Genomic DNA, 10,714 nt, shown 5'->3' with positions numbered 1-10,714 from the left:
GCTTCTGTAAATCTGGGACTGTCCCTGGAAAATAGGGACACTTGGAGGGTCTGTGTTAGTTGTAGTCAACCAAGCACTGGGGAGAATGTCCTGGAACAGAATGTTCTTCCCTTCTCCCCCTGAATGCCCCCTAAATATTTTCTATGGGTTTTCCCACAACCCTCCAGAGCAGAATTGGGGACAGACTGGAATACTGTATTTGCAAGAAGGAGAGAGACAGAAAGCCTTGCTGTGCTGGTGCTAATTCTTGCATTCGTACAAATATCTAGTTGAATGCCACCCCTAATGTCCTGAATGGCACATATCCAATAAGACGTTTTCATCACCTTCATCATCATCACTTTTAATTTGTATGCCGTCTTTCTATCTTACAATACCCAAAGCGGTTTACAAGGTGAAGAAGCAAAGAAGGTACACCTTATAACAGGCATGTCCCATGTCCGTTTGGGGGGCCTAATCCGGCCCACTGGCTGGTTTAATCCAGCTCCTGTGGCAGTTTATTTCCGGGGGGTTAAATCCCCCCAAAAGCTTAAAAAAGCTCAGCAACTTTGGTCGGCCCTCACCCATGTCCACTTCATCCAATCTGGCCCTCTTTGAAAAAAGTTTGGGCACCCCTGCCTTATAACAATCTAAAAATGTGATAATAAAACATAGCTTTAAAATAAGCAACCTACATCAAATAAGGTAACATTCGACAATCATTAGAATAGTATAGAATAATAATATCAGCGTATATGGGGTCACGAAGAGTCGGACACGACTAAACGACTAACCAACAACAACCATAAAAATTAAACAGAAATCCACTCTTAACAATTACAATAAATTATTTCTAAACTGCAAACAATAAAACAACGGCAAGCCACAGAGCATAAAAATAATAATGTAATAAAAATCATATAATACAAACTGAGAAGCAGAAACTGGAGGGTGGAGCAAGGCAGGTGGAAGAAGGCCTTGCCTGGTGAAATCTCTCCGCTCACAGTTTCTTGATGTGATCATTTAACTTCCCAGCACATTTGCCAGAGAACAGACTTGACAAATTACAATCTACAGTAATATTTAACATTGGAAATGTGTTCCTGGCACTAAATGGATTTCACAAATATCATTTATAAACACTGGAATGATATACAATGTTTCCCAGATCTAGGAATAATCCCTCTGTTTTCCCTCTCGTTTTCTATAATATATATGTATTCTAGGATTTAGCATGTTTTTATTATTATTATTCTGATCAATGAATTTTGCCCTCAGGTTCCAAGCATATGTCTTCTCTTTACAGGGCTTGTGATATTATAAATCTACCAAAAAAATTTTTTTAAGAAAAAGATTATCTCTGTTAATCTTATAACAATCTATCTGGGACTATTCTGCTGTGTCAGTAGTTTTAACTGCCAATTTGCAGCTCATGAGAAATCCAGGTTGCGACAAAGTGCTGAGTAAAGCTATAAAATGCAACTGTCTGGGGGGGGAATTGAGCAACCGCAATTCTGAAAGCTGAGATTAAAGTTCCTTATAGGGGTTTGCTGAAGAACTAATCTATATTATGACCAGAATGCCAGTTTGCCCATAGAATCATTTTTACATCACATGTATGTTATTCTTAGTTAATCTCAATTATCTACCTAAGATAATTTTTGAATATTCACCCAAAAAAGAGATTAGGTTTCCTGCCTGGTGGTTCTCTTAGTGCACCTATTTTATTTCACCCATATTTATTTACATAATTCATTATTGTCCTATTCTTCCCATCCTCCAGTCTGGAGCAGGAAATTTAAATTGCCCCAGGAAGTGTTGATCCAATTTTACAGAAGGATCATTGAAACTGTTCTCTGTAATTCTATTACTGCTTGGTATGGTACAGCCTCCAAGACAGACAAGAAAAGGCTCCAACGAGCTATAAGAATTGCAGAAACGGTAATTGGTGCTAGCTTGCCTACAACAGAGACAATCTATGCTACCAGAGTTAAGAAGAGAGCAGAGAGAATTGCAGCAGGTCCTTTACATCCCGGTCATCATCTGTTAGGTTTACTCCCATCTGGATGTCGCTACAGGTCTTCATATACAAAATCGGCCCGGCACAGGAACAGTTTTTTCCCTTGTGCCATGAAATTGTTAAATTTGTAGATGTGGTCAATTATGGATGGGTTTCTTTGCTTATTTGTATTGTGAGTGGAACAGTGTGTGTATGTTTACATTGCAATGTAGCCGAAACAAATTCCAAGTATGTTGGAAAATGTACTTGGCCCATAATAATAATTTATATTATTATTGTTATTATGTTATTATTCTATTAATCATCAATGAACCAACAATACAAAAGTGGGGGACGGGGGATGGGACATAGTTGAAATCACAAAAGTACAAAAAAAATGGTCCTAAATGCCTGTAGAACCACATTCAAAGCGCACACTCTAAATGCCACGCCACATTGGCTCTGTTTTAGATATGCCCTCTCTCATATTAGCTCGGAGAAAATCTCCCTTTTGCCACATTCTCCCCCGGTATAAATAAAGCATCTAGATTTTACTGAGATGAGTTTCCTCTTAGCTTAAACCTATGTGTTTACTCAGGTGTAAGTCCTCCTATCTTTAATTGTGTGAAGTTGTTGTTGTTGTTGTTGTTGTTGTTATTGTCTTCATCATCATCATCATCATCATCAATTCAATTTATACACCACCCTATACCTGGAGGTCTCAGGGCGGTTCACAAACAAGACCACAACATATAAAACCAAAAACAATAACCTAATTTTAAAAAACCACATTCTAAAAGGGTGTTGGATGTCAATGAGATCAACCAAAGGCCTGGTTAAAAAGGAATTTTTTTGCCTGGCGCCTAAAGATGTATAATGAAGGTGCCAAGCGAACTTCCCTGGGGAGAGCATTCCACAGACAGGGAGCCACTACAGAGAAGGCCCCGTTCTTGCGTTGCCAGACCTGCTGGACCTCTTGAGGAGGGGGCACATGAAGAAGGGCCTGAGAAGATGATCTCAGGGTCCATTTAGGTTCATATGGGAAGAGGCGGCCCTTGAGGGATTGCAGTCCTGAGTTAAGTGTGGTGTGTACAGATTGCAACCATAGGTTCTGCCATGTCCAAGGGATCTTAATTCCCCAGTCAGATTCTGAAGCTGTAGCACCTGGGAAACTTACCTGAAAATGAGACAATGGAACTTACTTCAAAGCAATATGCACAGGATCATTTAATGCAGAATGTCATTTTAAAGGGCAGCAGGCTAGAAGTCAAGGGCAGATATTATCCTACATCAGGCATCCCCAAACTGCGGCCCTCCAAATGTTTTGGTCTACAACTCCCATGATCCCTAGCTAACAGGACCAGTGGTCAGGGGTGATGGGAATTGTAGTCCAAAACATCTGGAGGGCCGAAGTTTGGGGATGCCTGACCTACATGCTGTAGCCATATAGAGGAAAGAAAGTAAAGCAGTTTACTTTTAAAAAGGTAAAGTAGTTACATCTGGTTCCTTACTGTCAAAATACAAATCTTACATATCCCAGAAAAGTATAGAAGACTTAACATTACAGCATTATAGATGCTGGGAAAAGAAAGGATTTTTTTACATTTTTTATTTATTTGGGGAAGGAGATAGTATTGACTAATATGCAAGCTAAGATGCAGCAAACAAATTTTATGGCAAACAGTGGCTGGGCTTTTGTTTAGAAGCCTGGTAACATGGGAATGTGCTGCCACCTGCAGGATAATCATTCGCGTTAATTTACACAGCATTGTAAATAATACTGTCCACAGGGAGGAAGCCTCTCAACTTTATGACTTGTCTGGAAGTACCTTAGTGATTTGGGGGTGCATTTTGAGTCCGTCCTTTTGAGGAAGAGGTGTGCAAATGGAATGCTATCTCCAAGGCAAGCATCAGCTGTCAGGGAAGCCTCTTAGACAAGGCTGAAATTGAAACCACCGAGAGGGTCTGGCCCATCTCATTTGTAATCTATACATGTATCTATTTGCGGGGTCAAATTGTGTCTGTCCATGAGCAGGACAGAATTCTGCTTCTGCAATGCGACTTCCCTTTCCTTCGTCCTCTGTGGGCCTCCCACCCCAAAAAATAAAATAAATCTTCTCTGAACAGATGGGAGACCCTTTGGACGCATTTGGGGAAACCATCAAGGGCAGGAGAGGATTCTGTTCAAACCACCCTGTAGGATTTCATCCTACAATTAATCCAGGTTACAGGGAACCAGGCAGAGGGCCTTCTCGGTAGTGGCACCCACCCTGTGGAACGCCCTTCCATCAGATGACAAGGAAACCAACAATATCTGACTTTTAGAAGACATCTGAAGGCAGCCCTGCAGGGCCGTCTTAAGCACCTTTGGCGCCCTGGCGCCATGGTGCAACGGATCCCTCCGCCGCCCCCCCGCCCCGTTTTCCAGCACGACTGGTAGGCCCTGCGCCACCCAGCCTGGCCGTAGAGCCGGCCCTGCAGCCCTGTTTAGGGAAGTTTTTAATGTTTGATGTTTTACTATGTTGTTAATATTCTGTTGGGAGCCGCCCAGAGTGGCTGGGGAAACCCAGCCAGTTGGGCAGGGTATTAATAATAATAATAATAATAATAATAATAATAATAATAATAATAATGTTGTTGTTGTTTAGAGAGGGGTAAGGGTTCAAACCTGCAGTCTTTTATTCATTTGTACATGTCTTGCCACCCCTTGGCATGAGCCCAGCTCACTAGACAGGGACTAATGTAAAATGAAGCATTAGGCCTGATGCAATTTTAGGTGAGCATCCCAGGGGTAGCAGTGTTTGTGTGAAAGCCCACAGGTACAGGTGGCATGGCAACACAATACATCTGGCCTGGATGCAACATTTGGGGTGTCCCAAAACTTAGGCCACATCTATGCCATATGTTTAAAGGACATTGCTCCTACCAAAGAATCCTGGGAACTGTAGTTTATTCTTCACAGAGCTATGATTCCCACCTACCAGGAACCAACTTTAGCCTTGCGCCTTGTGTTTTTAAGCATTTGCACTGCATCCACACACCATTGCTATTACTACTACTCAAAAGAATTCCATAACGATCACAATTTGCTGCTGCTGTGAGTGCTAGAAGGAAGACCTGCTCCCTGCTGCAAGGTCCTTTCCACCTGGCCTAGGGGGCGGGGCTCACACTCCCCCTGAACAGCTAAAGGAGACTCCTGGGAGGCCAGGAGGACATTGCTGGAACAACTCTTGGGTTGGGGCAACTGGCTGAAATGTTTTAAGTGCTTCTAATTTTGGTTTTGGTTTTGTCGGGTTGGTGTTGGCTAAATGTTTAAGTGGGGTTGGCAGTTATTTAAATTTTGGTATAACTGTAAACTGTTTATTATTGTCATTATGGGCTGCAGTCCATCCTGGAGGGGCGTTTCCAGCTTACCCCACTCCGCCTTTGGAAGCTGCTGCCCCAGGGAGATAGTGAGCAACATCATGGGAGTGATGTTTCTAGGATTAAAGTGAAACTGAGAATCCTAGAATTGGAAGGGACCTCTGGGTAGGGCCATCTTTACCAGGGGGTGCAAGGGGTGCGAGGCACCCGGGCGCCAAATTCTGGGGGGCGCCAAATGTATACCTACTACATACCAGTCCCCAGGCCCGTCTTTATCGCTTGGCTGAGTGGTGCGTTGGGCGTTGCTGGGAACTGCTGCTGCTCCTGTTCAGCGGCTGCGAGCGAGGTATGATGTATCTGGGGGGTGGTCTTGGGCTACACCCCTTCTGGGATCTATGTATGAGGTTTCTGGGGGTGGTCTTGGACTCCAGGGTGGGCAATTTAAATGTCTATATAAGGGCAGGCACACCTTTGTTCTGGGTCCTCCTCCTTTCTCCTGCCTGGGTGGGGAGCACCCTGTTGCAACAGTTAATAAAGATCAGACTTACCAGCTGCTTTGCTTCTCAATATTCTCTGGTTGGCCTCTGTTATTTTCTCCTACCAATAGGGAACCTACATAAGGACTCTCTACGGGCTCTTGGGTACCTCATAAGGGAATAAGGTCATATTTTGTTTAAAACAGTGTTTTGCATTTAATTTACGGTATATTAATTTTCTGGATGTTCATTTAATTGATTTTGTTTGGTTGCTAGCAGCACGGTGTTGTTTTCCTCTGTGTAGTGCATTTAATAAAAAAAAATTTCTGGTTCTTGTCAACATGGGGTCATTTGGGTTGTGCTATTTGATATCGTGGGGTGGATTTGGAGTAGAGGGGTGCTTCCACTTGCATTTCATTATTCCAGGCCAGGGGTAGGCAACCTAAGGCCCTTGGGCTGGATGCGGCCCAATCGCCTTCTCAATCTGGCCTGCGGATTGTCCGGGAATCAGCATGTTTTTACATGAGTAGAATATGTCCTTTTATTTAAAATGCATCTCTGGGTTATTTGTGGGGTCTGTCTGATGTTTTTACATGAGTAGAATGTGTCCTTTTATTTAAAATGCATCTCTGGGTTATTTGTGGGGCATAGGAATTCATTCATTTCCCCCCCCCAAAAAAAAAATAGTCTGGCCCACTACATGGTCTGAGGGACAGTGGACTGGCCCACGGCTGACAAAGTTTGCTGACCCCTGATCCAGGCTATTTTGGTTTTCATTTCCTTAATTTAATTTAATTTCGGTTTAAGACTTTAAAGTGCAATGTTTTAAGTTTTGGTGGATTGATTGTCCCTGCTTTTGGAATATACTGCAGTTTCATTGAAATAAATAAAGTATAAATACATATTTTTTTAGCTGATTTTCCAGAGTGCGGTGCCCAGTCAACGAGGCACTCGGGCTTGCTAAGCCGCCGCAGGCTCTCTTGCTGTACCGGGTTCTGCACACCCGAGTCCAGGACCGAGAGTTGACAGTTTGTATGGGAAGGATCCGAGCACAGCGGAGTCCATCCGAATGTGGAGTTAAGTGAGGCATAAGCCTTGGCCAGCCAATATTTATTTATTCATGCGTCACCTTCATGTTTATCATTTTTTATTATTAATTTCTGCAGATGGCCAATGGTAAAAAGAATCTTTCAGATTCCAAAAACAGAAAGAGAAAACTTGAGAAAGAAGAAAATATAAAGAAGTTGACAACTCCAATTGGATTTTTTTTCGACATAGTAAGTGAGCTACTTTATCCACGTATCTTATTTGCATACATTTATTATTAAATGTTTATATTTTGACCAACTGAGAGAATTTACGCAAATCTCGAAAATAGGTGTAAGTATTAAATAGCAAGTTTCCAAAAAATTACTTTTATGGGTGGATTTTAGGAAGGTACTGGCATTGCAGCCCATTTAGAGCAACTGTTGTGTGACGTACATGGCACAACAGCCGACCTTAAATTATTGCTTTTCACAAGTTTGGATTTGAACCTACAAAGTGCTCATGAGGTCTATTGCTCTCTGAGCCACTACAGTGGAACCTCAGTTTATGAACACCTCGGTTTACGAACTTTCGGTTTACGAACGCCTCAGACCCATTTGGAACGGATTAATTCACTTTCCATTACTTTCAATGGGAAAGTTCGCTTCAGTTTATGAACGCTTCAGTTTATGAACAGACTTCCGGAACCAATTATGTTCATAAACCGAGGTACCACTGTATTTTAATTTATGTGTATTAACCCATGCTATTTCTGTTTTAACAGGTACATCTTCTGCAACCGTGGATGAAGAAGAAAGACCTTCAAGAGATTTTTAGAACATACCGCGTGTATTGAAGAAGCCTCTACTTCTGCACTTCCAGCTGAATCTCCCTCGACATCTGAGACTCCCCTGGAAGTGACGTTTCATGAAAATGCAGTGGATCCTTCTTTGTGGCCTCAAATTGTCCCAGACAAGTTAAAGATTGTTTTTGATAGACCAAGGGCCAGTTCAAATAAAAAAATATATGCCTATCCCAACGATGGTAAAAATAGGTCATTTTCAGATACTTACCGTATTACACCAAAAAGTTAAAGAACAATGAAACTGTTAATAGAGACTGGCTTTTGAACACCAAATCTAGCAATTCAGTATTCTGCTTCTATTGTAAACTTTTCAATGATAATGTCACTACTTTTAGTGATAAGACAGGTTTCAAAAACTGGGAGCATTTATCTAGAAGTAGCGAAATACATGAAAAGAGTGCAGGTCATCTGTTGTCCGTCTAAAAAAGAAGAGATCGAAATGGAAAACTGTAGATTTTATAAATCAAGCCGGAATGGAACGTGAGAAGAAAAGGTGGACGGCTGTTTTAGAGAGAGTAATTGTGCTAATTTTTTTGCCGTCTCAAAATTTAGCATTGAGAGGAAATACTCAAACTTTGTTTCAACCAGAAAATGGAATTTTTTTGAAGTTAGTCGAATGTATTGCTACTTTTCATAATGTTAACTGATTTGTGAGCATGCTTGGAATTTTAAAAAAGCATGAGTGAAGTTCCCTAAATTTTGAGAGCTGGCTTGATGTGATGGATTTGAAATTTTAAAATACATTTAAAGTATGTTCGCACATTGTTTTAGAGTCTCCCTTATTAAAGCAAAGGATTAAGGTGTTAGGAGAACCTTAGAATGAGAGGGAAAAGTATTCTATTTTACATGAATAACGCAGGTATTGTGAATTTAAAAAGGAATCAACAATGTTAAAAACAAGGTTTACATAATACCGGTAAGATAATTTGTCTTAAATCTGCAAAAAACAAGAAAAAGCAAAACAATGTGGTGTTGTTATATACTTAATAATAAGTGCAATGATAATAAATGAGCAACAAAAACAATTTGTTGTTTCCTGTTTTCTTTTCCAAAGCAGAGATAATGTGTGTGGTATCAGCTCCCTAAAAACCAGAGGGATCTTTGCACCATGGTGCCGGATAAGACGGCCCTGCCAGACCCTCTTGATCAGTGGCTGTGAAAAGCAATGGAGCGAAAGTCCCCGCCCCCCTCCTCTGTCGCTCTGTTACTCCGTAGCATCTAATATTATGGACAAGTGAGGAAACAAAAGCATTTTTTCCCGGTGCGTCATTGTTACAGGTGGGCCATCCCCCCCCAAAAAAAGCTCAATAAAACTTGATTTGGGGGAGGCTAAACTAAATTTGGACTTGGGTGGCGCTGTGAGTTAAACCACTGAGCCTCTTGGGCTTGCCAATCAGAAGGTCGGGGGTTCGAATCCCCATGACGTGGTGAGCTCCCATTGCTCAGTCCCTGCTCCTGCCAACCTAGCAGTTCGAAAGCACGTCAAAGTGCAAGTAGATAAATAGGTACCACTCTGGCGGGAAGGTAAACGGCGTTTCCGTGCACTGCTCTGCTTTTGCTAGAAGCGGCTTACTCCTGTTGGCCACATGACCTGGAAACTGTACACCGGCTCCCTTGGCCAATAAAGCGAGATGAGTGCCGCAACCCCAGAGTCATCCGCGACTGGACCTAACAGTCAGGGGTCCCTTTACCTTTACCTTTAAACTAAATCTGAGGGGGCTGGAAAGATCTTTGCACCCCACGATGCATATTCCAAAGATGGCCCTGCCTCTGGGGTCATGTAGGCCAACCCCTTGTGCAATGCAGAAATATGCAGGTGGTCCCTACGGCTGGGGTCCCAATCCTTGGCCTTCTCAGCACCTTGTTCTCAGCTCCCTTGTTATTTTTGCTATCGGATGCTGCATATAATCTTGCTATATTTATAGCATTGGAATATGCTGGGTTTTTTCTTCTTCTGTTCTTATATTTGCTAAAGTTTTGCCATGTTGTTATGTACCTACATTGGCTCCCAGTACATTTCCTAGCAAAATCAGAGTGTTGGTGCTGACCTTTCAAGCCCTAAACGGCCTCAGCCCAGTATACCTGAAGGAGCGTCTCCACCCCCATTGTTCTGCCCAGACACTGACATCCAGCGCCAAGGGCCTTCTGGCTGTTCCTTCGCTGTGAGAAGCCAAGTTACAGGGAACCAGGCAGAGGGCCTTCTCGGTAGTGGCGCCCGCCCTGTGGAACGCCCTCCCATCAGATGTCAAAGAGAAAAACAACTATCTGACTTTTAGAAGACATCTGAAGGCAGCCCTGGTTAGGGAAGCTTTTAATGTTTGGTAGATTAATAGATTATTGTATTTTAATGTTCTGTTGGAAGCCACCCAGAGTAGTTGGGGAAACCCAGGGGTATAAATTGTTGTTGTTGTTGTTGTTTGTTTGTTTGTTTTCTTGTTTCGCTAACTTATTAAAAAATTGCTTCTGCGGTGTTCGTTGGAAGTGCTCCCCCCCCCCGTTTTATCTGCGTTGTAAACTGCTTTCAGAATGATGCAGTGTGTGTGAGAGAGAGAGAGAGAGGAAGAGAGAGAGAAAGTGACATACTGTACCAATCAAAGAATGAATGGCTGACTTTGTGGATGAGTCCATGGGGTGCCCCGCCGCGCTTTGCGCAATTAAGGCGCTACAGCCGGATCCATTGTGTGGATCACGACCACGGCCAGCAATGATCGCTGCGGTCGGCTTGCTCGTGTGTGTTATTTTAACCTGGCTTCTACTCAAGGTTTCATTCCACCTAGATTTCGTGAACTGCCTACCGTAGGAAACTGCAGCGACAAATGACACTTGTCGTTTAATGGCGAATTTTGGAGATGTAAAAGATTTGGATGATGATAAAAGATGCAGGAGGAAATGATTGATAGGACCCACAAAGGGGAGGGGGGGAAATCCAGGAGATTCTCTGGAATCTTGTTTTTAAGTTGCATGTTGGATATGTGATTGTAAAATTATAATTTGAAAAACTACTAA

The sequence above is a fragment of the Zootoca vivipara genome, chromosome 16 (assembly GCF_963506605.1).
Source record: "Zootoca vivipara chromosome 16, rZooViv1.1, whole genome shotgun sequence".
NCBI classification, from domain to species: Eukaryota; Metazoa; Chordata; class Lepidosauria; order Squamata; family Lacertidae; genus Zootoca; species Zootoca vivipara.
The sequence above is the reverse complement of the archived record's forward strand: the minus strand, read 5'-3'. Positions refer to the sequence as shown.